Source organism: Symphalangus syndactylus, chromosome 24, assembly GCF_028878055.3.
Source record: "Symphalangus syndactylus isolate Jambi chromosome 24, NHGRI_mSymSyn1-v2.1_pri, whole genome shotgun sequence".
Lineage (NCBI taxonomy): Eukaryota > Metazoa > Chordata > Mammalia > Primates > Hylobatidae > Symphalangus > Symphalangus syndactylus.
Genome location: NC_072446.2, coordinates 4,844,139 through 4,864,939, shown reverse-complemented (window position 1 = coordinate 4,864,939; position 20,801 = coordinate 4,844,139).

Below are 20,801 nucleotides of genomic sequence, written 5' to 3'. Positions count from 1 at the left end.
AAAAGAATATCTTCAAATAAAAACTACACTGATGCATTCTGTGAAACTTATTTCTGATCTGTGAATTCAGTTAACAGAGATAAAACATATTTTTGATTGAGCAGTTATGAAACACTCTTTTTGTAGAAAATGCAAGTGGAGATTCGGAGCGCTAAGAGGGTAATAGTGGAAAAAGGAATGTCTTCAAATATAAACTCCACAGAATCTTTCGGTGAAACTTCTTTCTGATCTGTGCATTCAGCTAACAGAGTTAAACCATACTTTTGATTGAGCAGATCTGAACACTCTTTCTGTAGAAAATGCAACTGGACATTTGGAGCGCGAAGAGCGTGGTAGTGGAAAAAGTAATATATTCAAATATAAACTACACAGAAGCATTCTGTGAAACTTCCTTCTGATCTGAGCATTCAGCTAACAGAGTTAAACCATACTTTTGATTGAGCAGTTTTGAAACACTCTGTCTGTAGAAAATGCAACTGGACATTCGTAGCGCTAAGTGGGTAATAGTGGAAAAAAGAATATGTTCAAATATAAACTACACAGAAGCATTGTATGAAACTTCTTTCTGTTCTGTGCATTCAACTAACAGAGTTGAACCTTACTTTTGATTGAGCCGTTCTGAAACACTCTTTCTGTAGAAAATGCAATTAGACATTCTGAGCGCTAAGAGGCCTATATTGGGAAATAGAATGTCTACAAATAAAAACTACACAGAAGAATTGTGTGAAACTTCTTTCTGTTCTGTTTGTTCAACTAAAAGAGTTGAACCTTAGTTTTGATTGAGCCGTTCTGAAACACTCTTTCTGTAGAAAATGCAAGTGGAGATTCGGAGCGCTAAGAGGGTAATAGTGGAAAAAGGAATGTCTCCAAATATAAACTACACAGAATCATTCTGTGAAACTTCTTTCTGATCTGTGAATTCAGCTAACAGAGTTAAAACATACTTTTGATTGAGCAGATCTGAACACTCTTTCTGTAGAAAATGCAACTGGATATTTGGAGCGCTAAGAGAGTAGTAGTGGAAAAAGGAATATATTCAAATATAAACTACACAGAAGCATTCTGTGAAACTTCTTTCTGATCTGAGCATTCAGCTAACAGAGTTAAACCATACTTTTGATTGAGCAGTTTTGAAACACTCTGACTGTAGAAAATGCAACTGGACATTCGTAGCGCTAAGTGGGTAATAGTGGAAAAAGAATATGTTCAAATATAAACTACACAGAAGCATTGTATGAAACTTCTTTCTGTTCTGTGCATTCAACTAACAGAGTTGAACCTTACTTTTGATTGAGCCTTTCTGAAACACTCTTTCTGTAGAAACTGCAGTTGGACATTCTGAGCGCTAAGAGGCCTATATTGGGAAAAATAATATCTTCAAATAAAAACTACACAGAAGCATTGTGTGAAACTTATTTCTGATATGTTCATTAAGCTAACAGAGTTAAACCATACTTTGGATTGCGCAGTTCTGAACACTCTTTCTGTAGAAAATGCAAGTTTACATTCGGATCGCTAAGAGGGTAATAGTGGAAAAAGGAATATATTCAAATATAAACTACACAGTAGCATTCTGTGAAAATTCTTTCTGTTCTGTGCATTCAACTAACAGAGTTGAACTTTACTTTTGATTGAGCCGTTCTGAAACACTCTTTCTGTAGAAACTGCAATTGGACATGCTAAGCGCTAAGAGGCCTACATTGGGAAAAAGAATATCTTCAAATAAAAACTACACTGATGCATTCTGTGAAACTTATTTCTGATCTGTGAATTCAGTTAACAGAGATAAAACATATTTTTGATTGAGCAGTTATGAAACACTCTTTTTGTAGAAAATGCAAGTGGAGATTCGGAGCGCTAAGAGGGTAATAGTGGAAAAAGGAATGTCTTCAAATGTAAACTCCACAGAATCTTTCGGTGAAACTTCTTTCTGATCTGTGCATTCAGCTAACAGAGTTAAACCATACTTTTGATTGAGCAGATCTGAACACTCTTTCTGTAGAAAATGCAACTGGACATTTGGAGCGCGAAGAGCGTGGTAGTGGAAAAAGTAATATATTCAAATATAAACTACACAGAAGCATTCTGTGAAACTTCTTTCTGATCTGAGCATTCAGCTAACAGAGTTAAACCATACTTTTGATTGAGCAGTTTTGAAACACTCTGTCTGTAGAAAATGCAACTGGACATTCGTAGCGCTAAGTGGGTAATAGTGGAAAAAAGAATATGTTCAAATATAAACTACACAGAAGCATTGTATGAAACTTCTTTCTGTTCTGTGCATTCAACTAACAGAGTTGAACCTTACTTTTGATTGAGCCGTTCTGAAACACTCTTTCTGTAGAAAATGCAATTAGACATTCTGAGCGCTAAGAGGCCTATATTGGGAAATAGAATGTCTACAAATAAAAACTACACAGAAGAATTGTGTGAAACTTCTTTCTGTTCTGTTTGTTCAACTAAAAGAGTTGAACCTTAGTTTTGATTGAGCCGTTCTGAAACACTCTTTCTGTAGAAAATGCAAGTGGAGATTCGGAGCGCTAAGAGGGTAATAGTGGAAAAAGGAATGTCTCCAAATATAAACTACACAGAATCATTCTGTGAAACTTCTTTCTGATCTGTGAATTCAGCTAACAGAGTTAAAACATACTTTTGATTGAGCAGATCTGAACACTCTTTCTGTAGAAAATGCAACTGGATATTTGGAGCGCTAAGAGAGTAGTAGTGGAAAAAGGAATATATTCAAATATAAACTACACAGAAGCATTCTGTGAAACTTCTTTCTGATCTGAGCATTCAGCTAACAGAGTTAAACCATACTTTTGATTGAGCAGTTTTGAAACACTCTGACTGTAGAAAATGCAACTGGACATTCGTAGCGCTAAGTGGGTAATAGTGGAAAAAGAATATGTTCAAATATAAACTACACAGAAGCATTGTATGAAACATCTTTCTGTTCTGTGCATTCAACTATCAGAGTTGAACCTTACTTTTGATTGAGCCTTTCTGAAACACTCTTTCTGTAGAAACTGCAATTGGACATTCTGAGCGCTAAGAGGCCTATATTGGGAAAAATAATATCTTCAAATAAAAACTACACAGAAGCATTGTGTGAAACTTATTTCTGATATGTTCATTAAGCTAACAGAGTTAAACCATACTTTGGATTGCGCAGTTCTGAACACTCTTTCTGTAGAAAATGCAAGTTTACATTCGGATCGCTAAGAGGGTAATAGTGGAAAAAGGAATATATTCAAATATAAACTACACAGTAGCATTCTGTGAAAATTCTTTCTGTTCTGTGCATTCAACTAACAGAGTTGAACTTTACTTTTGATTGAGCCGTTCTGAAACACTCTTTCTGTAGAAACTGCAATTGGACATGCTAAGCGCTAAGAGGCCTACATTGGGAAAAAGAATATCTTCAAATAAAAACTACACTGATGCATTCTGTGAAACTTATTTCTGATCTGTGAATTCAGTTAACAGAGATAAAACATATTTTTGATTGAGCAGTTATGAAACACTCTTTTTGTAGAAAATGCAAGTGTAGATTCGGAGCGCTAAGAGGGTAATAGTGGAAAAAGGAATGTCTTCAAATATAAACTCCACAGAATCTTTCGGTGAAACTTCTTTCTGATCTGTGCATTCAGCTAACAGAGTTAAACCATACTTTTGATTGAGCAGATCTGAACACTCTTTCTGTAGAAAATGCAACTGGACATTTGGAGCGCGAAGAGCGTGGTAGTGGAAAAAGTAATATATTCAAATATAAACTACACAGAAGCATTCTGTGAAACTTCCTTCTGATCTGAGCATTCAGCTAACAGAGTTAAACCATACTTTTGATTGAGCAGTTTTGAAACACTCTGTCTGTAGAAAATGCAACTGGACATTCGTAGCGCTAAGTGGGTAATAGTGGAAAAAAGAATATGTTCAAATATAAACTACACAGAAGCATTGTATGAAACTTCTTTCTGTTCTGTGCATTCAACTAACAGAGTTGAACCTTACTTTTGATTGAGCCGTTCTGAAACACTCTTTCTGTAGAAAATGCAATTAGACATTCTGAGCGCTAAGAGGCCTATATTGGGAAATAGAATGTCTACAAATAAAAACTACACAGAAGAATTGTGTGAAACTTCTTTCTGTTCTGTTTGTTCAACTAAAAGAGTTGAACCTTAGTTTTGATTGAGCCGTTCTGAAACACTCTTTCTGTAGAAAATGCAAGTGGAGATTCGGAGCGCTAAGAGGGTAATAGTGGAAAAAGGAATGTCTCCAAATATAAACTACACAGAATCATTCTGTGAAACTTCTTTCTGATCTGTGAATTCAGCTAACAGAGTTAAAACATACTTTTGATTGAGCAGATCTGAACACTCTTTCTGTAGAAAATGCAACTGGATATTTGGAGCGCTAAGAGAGTAGTAGTGGAAAAAGGAATATATTCAAATATAAACTACACAGAAGCATTCTGTGAAACTTCTTTCTGATCTGAGCATTCAGCTAACAGAGTTAAACCATACTTTTGATTGAGCAGTTTTGAAACACTCTGACTGTAGAAAATGCAACTGGACATTCGTAGCGCTAAGTGGGTAATAGTGGAAAAAGAATATGTTCAAATATAAACTACACAGAAGCATTGTATGAAACATCTTTCTGTTCTGTGCATTCAACTAACAGAGTTGAACCTTACTTTTGATTGAGCCTTTCTGAAACACTCTTTCTGTAGAAACTGCAATTGGACATTCTGAGCGCTAAGAGGCCTATATTGGGAAAAATAATATCTTCAAATAAAAACTACACAGAAGCATTGTGTGAAACTTATTTCTGATATGTTCATTAAGCTAACAGAGTTAAACCATACTTTGGATTGCGCAGTTCTGAACACTCTTTCTGTAGAAAATACAAGTTTACATTCGGATCGCTAAGAGGGTAATAGTGGAAAAAGGAATATATTCAAATATAAACTACACAGTAGCATTCTGTGAAAATTCTTTCTGTTCTGTGCATTCAACTAACAGAGTTGAACTTTACTTTTGATTGAGCCGTTCTGAAACACTCTTTCTGTAGAAACTGCAATTGGACATGCTAAGCGCTAAGAGGCCTACATTGGGAAAAAGAATATCTTCAAATAAAAACTACACTGATGCATTCTGTGAAACTTATTTCTGATCTGTGAATTCAGTTAACAGAGATAAAACATATTTTTGATTGAGCAGTTATGAAACACTCTTTTTGTAGAAAATGCAAGTGGAGATTCGGAGCGCTAAGAGGGTAATAGTGGAAAAAGGAATGTCTTCAAATATAAACTCCACAGAATCTTTCGGTGAAACTTCTTTCTGATCTGTGCATTCAGCTAACAGAGTTAAACCATACTTTTGATTGAGCAGATCTGAACACTCTTTCTGTAGAAAATGCAACTGGACATTTGGAGCGCGAAGAGCGTGGTAGTGGAAAAAGTAATATATTCAAATATAAACTACACAGAAGCATTCTGTGAAACTTCCTTCTGATCTGAGCATTCAGCTAACAGAGTTAAACCATACTTTTGATTGAGCAGTTTTGAAACACTCTGTCTGTAGAAAATGCAACTGGACATTCGTAGCGCTAAGTGGGTAATAGTGGAAAAAAGAATATGTTCAAATATAAACTACACAGAAGCATTGTATGAAACTTCTTTCTGTTCTGTGCATTCAACTAACAGAGTTGAACCTTACTTTTGATTGAGCCGTTCTGAAACACTCTTTCTGTAGAAAATGCAATTAGACATTCTGAGCGCTAAGAGGCCTATATTGGGAAATAGAATGTCTACAAATAAAAACTACACAGAAGAATTGTGTGAAACTTCTTTCTGTTCTGTTTGTTCAACTAAAAGAGTTGAACCTTAGTTTTGATTGAGCCGTTCTGAAACACTCTTTCTGTAGAAAATGCAAGTGGAGATTCGGAGCGCTAAGAGGGTAATAGTGGAAAAAGGAATGTCTCCAAATATAAACTACACAGAATCATTCTGTGAAACTTCTTTCTGATCTGTGAATTCAGCTAACAGAGTTAAAACATACTTTTGATTGAGCAGATCTGAACACTCTTTCTGTAGAAAATGCAACTGGATATTTGGAGCGCTAAGAGAGTAGTAGTGGAAAAAGGAATATATTCAAATATAAACTACACAGAAGCATTCTGTGAAACTTCTTTCTGATCTGAGCATTCAGCTAACAGAGTTAAACCATACTTTTGATTGAGCAGTTTTGAAACACTCTGACTGTAGAAAATGCAACTGGACATTCGTAGCGCTAAGTGGGTAATAGTGGAAAAAGAATATGTTCAAATATAAACTACACAGAAGCATTGTATGAAACTTCTTTCTGTTCTGTGCATTCAACTAACAGAGTTGAACCTTACTTTTGATTGAGCCTTTCTGAAACACTCTTTCTGTAGAAACTGCAGTTGGACATTCTGAGCGCTAAGAGGCCTATATTGGGAAAAATAATATCTTCAAATAAAAACTACACAGAAGCATTGTGTGAAACTTATTTCTGATATGTTCATTAAGCTAACAGAGTTAAACCATACTTTGGATTGCGCAGTTCTGAACACTCTTTCTGTAGAAAATGCAAGTTTACATTCGGATCGCTAAGAGGGTAATAGTGGAAAAAGGAATATATTCAAATATAAACTACACAGTAGCATTCTGTGAAAATTCTTTCTGTTCTGTGCATTCAACTAACAGAGTTGAACTTTACTTTTGATTGAGCCGTTCTGAAACACTCTTTCTGTAGAAACTGCAATTGGACATGCTAAGCGCTAAGAGGCCTACATTGGGAAAAAGAATATCTTCAAATAAAAACTACACTGATGCATTCTGTGAAACTTATTTCTGATCTGTGAATTCAGTTAACAGAGATAAAACATATTTTTGATTGAGCAGTTATGAAACACTCTTTTTGTAGAAAATGCAAGTGGAGATTCGGAGCGCTAAGAGGGTAATAGTGGAAAAAGGAATGTCTTCAAATATAAACTCCACAGAATCTTTCGGTGAAACTTCTTTCTGATCTGTGCATTCAGCTAACAGAGTTAAACCATACTTTTGATTGAGCAGATCTGAACACTCTTTCTGTAGAAAATGCAACTGGACATTTGGAGCGCGAAGAGCGTGGTAGTGGAAAAAGTAATATATTCAAATATAAACTACACAGAAGCATTCTGTGAAACTTCCTTCTGATCTGAGCATTCAGCTAACAGAGTTAAACCATACTTTTGATTGAGCAGTTTTGAAACACTCTGTCTGTAGAAAATGCAACTGGACATTCGTAGCGCTAAGTGGGTAATAGTGGAAAAAAGAATATGTTCAAATATAAACTACACAGAAGCATTGTATGAAACTTCTTTCTGTTCTGTGCATTCAACTAACAGAGTTGAACCTTACTTTTGATTGAGCCGTTCTGAAACACTCTTTCTGTAGAAAATGCAATTAGACATTCTGAGCGCTAAGAGGCCTATATTGGGAAATAGAATGTCTACAAATAAAAACTACACAGAAGAATTGTGTGAAACTTCTTTCTGTTCTGTTTGTTCAACTAAAAGAGTTGAACCTTAGTTTTGATTGAGCCGTTCTGAAACACTCTTTCTGTAGAAAATGCAAGTGGAGATTCGGAGCGCTAAGAGGGTAATAGTGGAAAAAGGAATGTCTCCAAATATAAACTACACAGAATCATTCTGTGAAACTTCTTTCTGATCTGTGAATTCAGCTAACAGAGTTAAAACATACTTTTGATTGAGCAGATCTGAACACTCTTTCTGTAGAAAATGCAACTGGATATTTGGAGCGCTAAGAGAGTAGTAGTGGAAAAAGGAATATATTCAAATATAAACTACACAGAAGCATTCTGTGAAACTTCTTTCTGATCTGAGCATTCAGCTAACAGAGTTAAACCATACTTTTGATTGAGCAGTTTTGAAACACTCTGACTGTAGAAAATGCAACTGGACATTCGTAGCGCTAAGTGGGTAATAGTGGAAAAAGAATATGTTCAAATATAAACTACACAGAAGCATTGTATGAAACTTCTTTCTGTTCTGTGCATTCAACTAACAGAGTTGAACCTTACTTTTGATTGAGCCTTTCTGAAACACTCTTTCTGTAGAAACTGCAATTGGACATTCTGAGCGCTAAGAGGCCTATATTGGGAAAAATAATATCTTCAAATAAAAACTACACAGAAGCATTGTGTGAAACTTATTTCTGATATGTTCATTAAGCTAACAGAGTTAAACCATACTTTGGATTGCGCAGTTCTGAACACTCTTTCTGTAGAAAATGCAAGTTTACATTCGGATCGCTAAGAGGGTAATAGTGGAAAAAGGAATATATTCAAATATAAACTACACAGTAGCATTCTGTGAAAATTCTTTCTGTTCTGTGCATTCAACTAACAGAGTTGAACTTTACTTTTGATTGAGCCGTTCTGAAACACTCTTTCTGTAGAAACTGCAATTGGACATGCTAAGCGCTAAGAGGCCTACATTGGGAAAAAGAATATCTTCAAATAAAAACTACACTGATGCATTCTGTGAAACTTATTTCTGATCTGTGAATTCAGTTAACAGAGATAAAACATATTTTTGATTGAGCAGTTATGAAACACTCTTTTTGTAGAAAATGCAAGTGGAGATTCGGAGCGCTAAGAGGGTAATAGTGGAAAAAGGAATGTCTTCAAATATAAACTCCACAGAATCTTTCGGTGAAACTTCTTTCTGATCTGTGCATTCAGCTAACAGAGTTAAACCATACTTTTGATTGAGCAGATCTGAACACTCTTTCTGTAGAAAATGCAACTGGACATTTGGAGCACGAAGAGCGTGGTAGTGGAAAAAGTAATATATTCAAATATAAACTACACAGAAGCATTCTGTGAAACTTCCTTCTGATCTGAGCATTCAGCTAACAGAGTTAAACCATACTTTTGATTGAGCAGTTTTGAAACACTCTGTCTGTAGAAAATGCAACTGGACATTCGTAGCGCTAAGTGGGTAATAGTGGAAAAAAGAATATGTTCAAATATAAACTACACAGAAGCATTGTATGAAACTTCTTTCTGTTCTGTGCATTCAACTAACAGAGTTGAACCTTACTTTTGATTGAGCCGTTCTGAAACACTCTTTCTGTAGAAAATGCAATTAGACATTCTGAGCGCTAAGAGGCCTATATTGGGAAATAGAATGTCTACAAATAAAAACTACACAGAAGAATTGTGTGAAACTTCTTTCTGTTCTGTTTGTTCAACTAAAAGAGTTGAACCTTAGTTTTGATTGAGCCGTTCTGAAACACTCTTTCTGTAGAAAATGCAAGTGGAGATTCGGAGCGCTAAGAGGGTAATAGTGGAAAAAGGAATGTCTCCAAATATAAACTACACAGAATCATTCTGTGAAACTTCTTTCTGATCTGTGAATTCAGCTAACAGAGTTAAAACATACTTTTGATTGAGCAGATCTGAACACTCTTTCTGTAGAAAATGCAACTGGATATTTGGAGCGCTAAGAGAGTAGTAGTGGAAAAAGGAATATATTCAAATATAAACTACACAGAAGCATTCTGTGAAACTTCTTTCTGATCTGAGCATTCAGCTAACAGAGTTAAACCATACTTTTGATTGAGCAGTTTTGAAACACTCTGACTGTAGAAAATGCAACTGGACATTCGTAGCGCTAAGTGGGTAATAGTGGAAAAAGAATATGTTCAAATATAAACTACACAGAAGCATTGTATGAAACTTCTTTCTGTTCTGTGCATTCAACTAACAGAGTTGAACCTTACTTTTGATTGAGCCTTTCTGAAACACTCTTTCTGTAGAAACCGCAATTGGACATTCTGAGCGCTAAGAGGCCTATATTGGGAAAAATAATATCTTCAAATAAAAACTACACAGAAGCATTGTGTGAAACTTATTTCTGATATGTTCATTAAGCTAACAGAGTTAAACCATACTTTGGATTGCGCAGTTCTGAACACTCTTTCTGTAGAAAATGCAAGTTTACATTCGGATCGCTAAGAGGGTAATAGTTGAAAAAGGAATATATTCAAATATAAACTACACAGTAGCATTCTGTGAAAATTCTTTCTGTTCTGTGCATTCAACTAACAGAGTTGAACTTTACTTTTGATTGAGCCGTTCTGAAACACTCTTTCTGTAGAAACTGCAATTGGACATGCTAAGCGCTGAGAGGCCTACATTGGGAAAAAGAATATCTTCAAATAAAAACTACACTGATGCATTCTGTGAAACTTATTTCTGATCTGTGAATTCAGTTAACAGAGATAAAACATATTTTTGATTGAGCAGTTATGAAACACTCTTTTTGTAGAAAATGCAAGTGGAGATTCGGAGGGCTAAGAGGGTAATAGTGGAAAAAGGAATGTCTTCAAATATAAACTCCACAGAATCTTTCGGTGAAACTTCTTTCTGATCTGTGCATTCAGCTAACAGAGTTAAACCATACTTTTGATTGAGCAGATCTGAACACTCCTTCTGTAGAAAATGCAACTGGACATTTGGAGCGCGAAGAGCGTGGTAGTGGAAAAAGTAATATATTCAAATATAAACTACACAGAAGCATTCTGTGAAACTTCCTTCTGATCTGAGCATTCAGCTAACAGAGTTAAACCATACTTTTGATTGAGCAGTTTTGAAACACTCTGTCTGTAGAAAATGCAACTGGACATTCGTAGCGCTAAGTGGGTAATAGTGGAAAAAAGAATATGTTCAAATATAAACTACACAGAAGCATTGTATGAAACTTCTTTCTGTTCTGTGCATTCAACTAACAGAGTTGAACCTTACTTTTGATTGAGCCGTTCTGAAACACTCTTTCTGTAGAAAATGCAATTAGACATTCTGAGCGCTAAGAGGCCTATATTGGGAAATAGAATGTCTACAAATAAAAACTACACAGAAGAATTGTGTGAAACTTCTTTCTGTTCTGTTTGTTCAACTAAAAGAGTTGAACCTTAGTTTTGATTGAGCCGTTCTGAAACACTCTTTCTGTAGAAAATGCAAGTGGAGATTCGGAGCGCTAAGAGGGTAATAGTGGAAAAAGGAATGTCTCCAAATATAAACTACACAGAATCATTCTGTGAAACTTCTTTCTGATCTGTGAATTCAGCTAACAGAGTTAAAACATACTTTTGATTGAGCAGATCTGAACACTCTTTCTGTAGAAAATGCAACTGGATATTTGGAGCGCTAAGAGAGTAGTAGTGGAAAAAGGAATATATTCAAATATAAACTACACAGAAGCATTCTGTGAAACTTCTTTCTGATCTGAGCATTCAGCTAACAGAGTTAAACCATACTTTTGATTGAGCAGTTTTGAAACACTCTGACTGTAGAAAATGCAACTGGACATTCGTAGCGCTAAGTGGGTAATAGTGGAAAAAGAATATGTTCAAATATAAACTACACAGAAGCATTGTATGAAACTTCTTTCTGTTCTGTGCATTCAACTAACAGAGTTGAACCTTACTTTTGATTGAGCCTTTCTGAAACACTCTTTCTGTAGAAACTGCAATTGGACATTCTGAGCGCTAAGAGGCCTATATTGGGAAAAATAATATCTTCAAATAAAAACTACACAGAAGCATTGTGTGAAACTTATTTCTGATATGTTCATTAAGCTAACAGAGTTAAACCATACTTTGGATTGCGCAGTTCTGAACACTCTTTCTGTAGAAAATGCAAGTTTACATTCGGATCGCTAAGAGGGTAATAGTGGAAAAAGGAATATATTCAAATATAAACTACACAGTAGCATTCTGTGAAAATTCTTTCTGTTCTGTGCATTCAACTAACAGAGTTGAACTTTACTTTTGATTGAGCCGTTCTGAAACACTCTTTCTGTAGAAACTGCAATTGGACATGCTAAGCGCTGAGAGGCCTACATTGGGAAAAAGAATATCTTCAAATAAAAACTACACTGATGCATTCTGTGAAACTTATTTCTGATCTGTGAATTCAGTTAACAGAGATAAAACATATTTTTGATTGAGCAGTTATGAAACACTCTTTTTGTAGAAAATGCAAGTGGAGATTCGGAGGGCTAAGAGGGTAATAGTGGAAAAAGGAATGTCTTCAAATATAAACTCCACAGAATCTTTCGGTGAAACTTCTTTCTGATCTGTGCATTCAGCTAACAGAGTTAAACCATACTTTTGATTGAGCAGATCTGAACACTCTTTCTGTAGAAAATGCAACTGGACATTTGGAGCGCGAAGAGCGTGGTAGTGGAAAAAGTAATATATTCAAATATAAACTACACAGAAGCATTCTGTGAAACTTCCTTCTGATCTGAGCATTCAGCTAACAGAGTTAAACCATACTTTTGATTGAGCAGTTTTGAAACACTCTGTCTGTAGAAAATGCAACTGGACATTCGTAGCGCTAAGTGGGTAATAGTGGAAAAAAGAATATGTTCAAATATAAACTACACAGAAGCATTGTATGAAACTTCTTTCTGTTCTGTGCATTCAACTAACAGAGTTGAACCTTACTTTTGATTGAGCCGTTCTGAAACACTCTTTCTGTAGAAAATGCAATTAGACATTCTGAGCGCTAAGAGGCCTATATTGGGAAATAGAATGTCTACAAATAAAAACTACACAGAAGAATTGTGTGAAACTTCTTTCTGTTCTGTTTGTTCAACTAAAAGAGTTGAACCTTAGTTTTGATTGAGCCGTTCTGAAACACTCTTTCTGTAGAAAATGCAAGTGGAGATTCGGAGCGCTAAGAGGGTAATAGTGGAAAAAGGAATGTCTCCAAATATAAACTACACAGAATCATTCTGTGAAACTTCTTTCTGATCTGTGAATTCAGCTAACAGAGTTAAAACATACTTTTGATTGAGCAGATCTGAACACTCTTTCTGTAGAAAATGCAACTGGATATTTGGAGCGCTAAGAGAGTAGTAGTGGAAAAAGGAATATATTCAAATATAAACTACACAGAAGCATTCTGTGAAACTTCTTTCTGATCTGAGCATTCAGCTAACAGAGTTAAACCATACTTTTGATTGAGCAGTTTTGAAACACTCTGACTGTAGAAAATGCAACTGGACATTCGTAGCGCTAAGTGGGTAATAGTGGAAAAAGAATATGTTCAAATATAAACTACACAGAAGCATTGTATGAAACTTCTTTCTGTTCTGTGCATTCAACTAACAGAGTTGAACCTTACTTTTGATTGAGCCTTTCTGAAACACTCTTTCTGTAGAAACTGCAATTGGACATTCTGAGCGCTAAGAGGCCTATATTGGGAAAAATAATATCTTCAAATAAAAACTACACAGAAGCATTGTGTGAAACTTATTTCTGATATGTTCATTAAGCTAACAGAGTTAAACCATACTTTGGATTGCGCAGTTCTGAACACTCTTTCTGTAGAAAATGCAAGTTTACATTCGGATCGCTAAGAGGGTAATAGTGGAAAAAGGAATATATTCAAATATAAACTACACAGTAGCATTCTGTGAAAATTCTTTCTGTTCTGTGCATTCAACTAACAGAGTTGAACTTTACTTTTGATTGAGCCGTTCTGAAACACTCTTTCTGTAGAAACTGCAATTGGACATGCTAAGCGCTGAGAGGCCTACATTGGGAAAAAGAATATCTTCAAATAAAAACTACACTGATGCATTCTGTGAAACTTATTTCTGATCTGTGAATTCAGTTAACAGAGATAAAACATATTTTTGATTGAGCAGTTATGAAACACTCTTTTTGTAGAAAATGCAAGTGGAGATTCGGAGCGCTAAGAGGGTAATAGTGGAAAAAGGAATGTCTTCAAATATAAACTCCACAGAATCTTTCGGTGAAACTTCTTTCTGATCTGTGCATTCAGCTAACAGAGTTAAACCATACTTTTGATTGAGCAGATCTGAACACTCTTTCTGTAGAAAATGCAACTGGACATTTGGAGCGCGAAGAGCGTGGTAGTGGAAAAAGTAATATATTCAAATATAAACTACACAGAAGCATTCTGTGAAACTTCCTTCTGATCTGAGCATTCAGCTAACAGAGTTAAACCATACTTTTGATTGAGCAGTTTTGAAACACTCTGTCTGTAGAAAATGCAACTGGACATTCGTAGCGCTAAGTGGGTAATAGTGGAAAAAAGAATATGTTCAAATATAAACTACACAGAAGCATTGTATGAAACTTCTTTCTGTTCTGTGCATTCAACTAACAGAGTTGAACCTTACTTTTGATTGAGCCGTTCTGAAACACTCTTTCTGTAGAAAATGCAATTAGACATTCTGAGCGCTAAGAGGCCTATATTGGGAAATAGAATGTCTACAAATAAAAACTACACAGAAGAATTGTGTGAAACTTCTTTCTGTTCTGTTTGTTCAACTAAAAGAGTTGAACCTTAGTTTTGATTGAGCCGTTCTGAAACACTCTTTCTGTAGAAAATGCAAGTGGAGATTCGGAGCGCTAAGAGGGTAATAGTGGAAAAAGGAATGTCTCCAAATATAAACTACACAGAATCATTCTGTGAAACTTCTTTCTGATCTGTGAATTCAGCTAACAGAGTTAAAACATACTTTTGATTGAGCAGATCTGAACACTCTTTCTGTAGAAAATGCAACTGGATATTTGGAGCGCTAAGAGAGTAGTAGTGGAAAAAGGAATATATTCAAATATAAACTACACAGAAGCATTCTGTGAAACTTCTTTCTGATCTGAGCATTCAGCTAACAGAGTTAAACCATACTTTTGATTGAGCAGTTTTGAAACACTCTGACTGTAGAAAATGCAACTGGACATTCGTAGCGCTAAGTGGGTAATAGTGGAAAAAGAATATGTTCAAATATAAACTACACAGAAGCATTGTATGAAACTTCTTTCTGTTCTGTGCATTCAACTAACAGAGTTGAACCTTACTTTTGATTGAGCCTTTCTGAAACACTCTTTCTGTAGAAACTGCAATTGGACATTCTGAGCGCTAAGAGGCCTATATTGGGAAAAATAATATCTTCAAATAAAAACTACACAGAAGCATTGTGTGAAACTTATTTCTGATATGTTCATTAAGCTAACAGAGTTAAACCATACTTTGGATTGCGCAGTTCTGAACACTCTTTCTGTAGAAAATGCAAGTTTACACTCGGATCGCTAAGAGGGTAATAGTGGAAAAAGGAATATATTCAAATATAAACTACACAGTAGCATTCTGTGAAAATTCTTTCTGTTCTGTGCATTCAACTAACAGAGTTGAACTTTACTTTTGATTGAGCCGTTCTGAAACACTCTTTCTGTAGAAACTGCAATTGGACATGCTAAGCGCTGAGAGGCCTACATTGGGAAAAAGAATATCTTCAAATAAAAACTACACTGATGCATTCTGTGAAACTTATTTCTGATCTGTGAATTCAGTTAACAGAGATAAAACATATTTTTGATTGAGCAGTTATGAAACACTCTTTTTGTAGAAAATGCAAGTGGAGATTCGGAGCGCTAAGAGGGTAATAGTGGAAAAAGGAATGTCTTCAAATATAAACTCCACAGAATCTTTCGGTGAAACTTCTTTCTGATCTGTGCATTCAGCTAACAGAGTTAAACCATACTTTTGATTGAGCAGATCTGAACACTCTTTCTGTAGAAAATGCAACTGGACATTTGGAGCGCGAAGAGCGTGGTAGTGGAAAAAGTAATATATTCAAATATAAACTACACAGAAGCATTCTGTGAAACTTCCTTCTGATCTGAGCATTCAGCTAACAGAGTTAAACCATACTTTTGATTGAGCAGTTTTGAAACACTCTGTCTGTAGAAAATGCAACTGGACATTCGTAGCGCTAAGTGGGTAATAGTGGAAAAAAGAATATGTTCAAATATAAACTACACAGAAGCATTGTATGAAACTTCTTTCTGTTCTGTGCATTCAACTAACAGAGTTGAACCTTACTTTTGATTGAGCCGTTCTGAAACACTCTTTCTGTAGAAAATGCAATTAGACATTCTGAGCGCTAAGAGGCCTATATTGGGAAATAGAATGTCTACAAATAAAAACTACACAGAAGAATTGTGTGAAACTTCTTTCTGTTCTGTTTGTTCAACTAAAAGAGTTGAACCTTAGTTTTGATTGAGCCGTTCTGAAACACTCTTTCTGTAGAAAATGCAAGTGGAGATTCGGAGCGCTAAGAGGGTAATAGTGGAAAAAGGAATGTCTCCAAATATAAACTACACAGAATCATTCTGTGAAACTTCTTTCTGATCTGTGAATTCAGCTAACAGAGTTAAAACATACTTTTGATTGAGCAGATCTGAACACTCTTTCTGTAGAAAATGCAACTGGATATTTGGAGCGCTAAGAGAGTAGTAGTGGAAAAAGGAATATATTCAAATATAAACTACACAGAAGCATTCTGTGAAACTTCTTTCTGATCTGAGCATTCAGCTAACAGAGTTAAACCATACTTTTGATTGAGCAGTTTTGAAACACTCTGACTGTAGAAAATGCAACTGGACATTCGTAGCGCTAAGTGGGTAATAGTGGAAAAAGAATATGTTCAAATATAAACTACACAGAAGCATTGTATGAAACTTCTTTCTGTTCTGTGCATTCAACTAACAGAGTTGAACCTTACTTTTGATTGAGCCTTTCTGAAACACTCTTTCTGTAGAAACTGCAATTGGACATTCTGAGCGCTAAGAGGCCTATATTGGGAAAAATAATATCTTCAAATAAAAACTACACAGAAGCATTGTGTGAAACTTATTTCTGATATGTTCATTAAGCTAACAGAGTTAAACCATACTTTGGATTGCGCAGTTCTGAACACTCTTTCTGTAGAAAATGCAAGTTTACACTCGGATCGCTAAGAGGGTAATAGTGGAAAAAGGAATATATTCAAATATAAACTACACAGTAGCATTCTGTGAAAATTCTTTCTGTTCTGTGCATTCAACTAACAGAGTTGAACTTTACTTTTGATTGAGCCGTTCTGAAACACTCTTTCTGTAGAAACTGCAATTGGACATGCTAAGCGCTGAGAGGCCTACATTGGGAAAAAGAATATCTTCAAATAAAAACTACACTGATGCATTCTGTGAAACTTATTTCTGATCTGTGAATTCAGTTAACAGAGATAAAACATATTTTTGATTGAGCAGTTATGAAACACTCTTTTTGTAGAAAATGCAAGTGGAGATTCGGAGCGCTAAGAGGGTAATAGTGGAAAAAGGAATGTCTTCAAATATAAACTCCACAGAATCTTTCGGTGAAACTTCTTTCTGATCTGTGCATTCAGCTAACAGAGTTAAACCATACTTTTGATTGAGCAGATCTGAACACTCTTTCTGTAGAAAATGCAACTGGACATTTGGAGCGCGAAGAGCGTGGTAGTGGAAAAAGTAATATATTCAAATATAAACTACACAGAAGCATTCTGTGAAACTTCCTTCTGATCTGAGCATTCAGCTAACAGAGTTAAACCATACTTTTGATTGAGCAGTTTTGAAACACTCTGTCTGTAGAAAATGCAACTGGACATTCGTAGCGCTAAGTGGGTAATAGTGGAAAAAAGAATATGTTCAAATATAAACTACACAGAAGCATTGTATGAAACTTCTTTCTGTTCTGTGCATTCAACTAACAGAGTTGAACCTTACTTTTGATTGAGCCGTTCTGAAACACTCTTTCTGTAGAAAATGCAATTAGACATTCTGAGCGCTAAGAGGCCTATATTGGGAAATAGAATGTCTACAAATAAAAACTACACAGAAGAATTGTGTGAAACTTCTTTCTGTTCTGTTTGTTCAACTAAAAGAGTTGAACCTTAGTTTTGATTGAGCCGTTCTGAAACACTCTTTCTGTAGAAAATGCAAGTGGAGATTCGGAGCGCTAAGAGGGTAATAGTGGAAAAAGGAATGTCTCCAAATATAAACTACACAGAATCATTCTGTGAAACTTCTTTCTGATCTGTGAATTCAGCTAACAGAGTTAAAACATACTTTTGATTGAGCAGATCTGAACACTCTTTCTGTAGAAAATGCAACTGGATATTTGGAGCGCTAAGAGAGTAGTAGTGGAAAAAGGAATATATTCAAATATAAACTACACAGAAGCATTCTGTGAAACTTCTTTCTGATCTGAGCATTCAGCTAACAGAGTTAAACCATACTTTTGATTGAGCAGTTTTGAAACACTCTGACTGTAGAAAATGCAACTGGACATTCGTAGCGCTAAGTGGGTAATAGTGGAAAAAGAATATGTTCAAATATAAACTACACAGAAGCATTGTATGAAACTTCTTTCTGTTCTGTGCATTCAACTAACAGAGTTGAACCTTACTTTTGATTGAGCCTTTCTGAAACACTCTTTCTGTAGAAACTGCAATTGGACATTCTGAGCGCTAAGAGGCCTATATTGGGAAAAATAATATCTTCAAATAAAAACTACACAGAAGCATTGTGTGAAACTTATTTCTGATATGTTCATTAAGCTAACAGAGTTAAACCATACTTTGGATTGCGCAGTTCTGAACACTCTTTCTGTAGAAAATGCAAGTTTACATTCGGATCGCTAAGAGGGTAATAGTGGAAAAAGGAATATATTCAAATATAAACTACACAGTAGCATTCTGTGAAAATTCTTTCTGTTCTGTGCATTCAACTAACAGAGTTGAACTTTACTTTTGATTGAGCCGTTCTGAAACACTCTTTCTGTAGAAACTGCAATTGGACATGCTAAGCGCTAAGAGGCCTACATTGGGAAAAAGAATATCTTCAAATAAAAACTACACTGATGCATTCTGTGAAACTTATTTCTGATCTGTGAATTCAGTTAACAGAGATAAAACATATTTTTGATTGAGCAGTTATGAAACACTCTTTTTGTAGAAAATGCAAGTGGAGATTCGGAGCGCTAAGAGGGTAATAGTGGAAAAAGGAATGTCTTCAAATATAAACTCCACAGAATCTTTTGGTGAAACTTCTTTCTGATCTGTGCATTCAGCTAACAGAGTTAAACCATACTTTTGATTGAGCAGATCTGAACACTCTTTCTGTAGAAAATGCAACTGGACATTTGGAGCGCGAAGAGCGTCGTAGTGGAAAAAGTAATATATTCAAATATAAACTACACAGAAGCATTCTGTGAAACTTCCTTCTGATCTGAGCATTCAGCTAACAGAGTTAAACCATACTTTTGATTGAGCAGTTTTGAAACACTCTGTCTGTAGAAAATGCAACTGGACATTCGTAGCGCTAAGTGGGTAATAGTGGAAAAAAGAATATGTTCAAATATAAACTACACAGAAGCATTGTATGAAACTTCTTTCTGTTCTGTGCATTCAACTAACAGAGTTGAACCTTACTTTTGATTGAGCCGTTCTGAAACACTCTTTCTGTAGAAAATGCAATTAGACATTCTGAGCGCTAAGAGGCCTATATTGGGAAATAGAATGTCTACAAATAAAAACTACACAGAAGAATTGTGTGAAACTTCTTTCTGTTCTGTTTGTTCAACTAAAAGAGTTGAACCTTAGTTTTGATTGAGCCGTTCTGAAACACTCTTTCTGTAGAAAATGCAAGTGGAGATTCGGAGCGCTAAGAGGGTAATAGTGGAAAAAGGAATGTCTCCAAATATAAACTACACAGAATCATTCTGTGAAACTTCTTTCTGATCTGTGAATTCAGCTAACAGAGTTAAAACATACTTTTGATTGAGCAGATCTGAACACTCTTTCTGTAGAAAATGCAACTGGATATTTGGAGCGCTAAGAGAGTAGTAGTGGAAAAAGGAATATATTCAAATATAAACTACACAGAAGCATTCTGTGAAACTTCTTTCTGATCTGAGCATTCAGCTAACAGAGTTAAACCATACTTTTGATTGAGCAGTTTTGAAACACTCTGACTGTAGAAAATGCAACTGGACATTCGTAGCGCTAAGTGGGTAATAGTGGAAAAAGAATATGTTCAAATATAAACTACACAGAAGCATTGTATGAAACTTCTTTCTGTTCTGTGCATTCAACTAACAGAGTTGAACCTTACTTTTGATTGAGCCTTTCTGAAACACTCTTTCTGTAGAAACTGCAATTGGACATTCTGAGCGCTAAGAGGACTATATTGGGAAAAATAATATCTTCAAATAAAAACTACACAGAAGCATTGTGTGAAACTTATTTCTGATATGTTCATTAAGCTAACAGAGTTAAACCATACTTTGGATTGCGCAGTTCTGAACACTCTTTCTGTAGAAAATGCAAGTTTACATTCGGATCGCTAAGAGGGTAATAGTGGAAAAAGGAATATATTCAAATATAAACTACACAGTAGCATTCTGTGAAAATTCTTTCTCTTCTGTGCATTCAACTAACAGAGTTGAACTTTACTTTTGATTGAGCCGTTCTGAAACACTCTTTCTGTAGAAACTGCAATTGGACATGCTAAGCGCTAAGAGGCCTACATTGGGAAAAAGAATATCTTCAAATAAAAACTACACTGATGCATTCTGTGAAACTTATTTCTGATCTGTGAATTCAGTTAACAGAGATAAAACATATTTTTGATTGAGCAGTTATGAAACACTCTTTTTGTAGAAAATGCAAGTGGAGATTCGGAGCGCTAAGAGGGTAATAGTGGAAAAAGGAATGTCTTCAAATATAAACTCCACAGAATCTTTCGGTGAAACTTCTTTCTGATCTGTGCATTCAGCTAACAGAGTTAAACCATACTTTTGATTGAGCAGATCTGAACACTCTTTCTGTAGAAAATGCAACTGGACATTTGGAGCGCGAAGAGC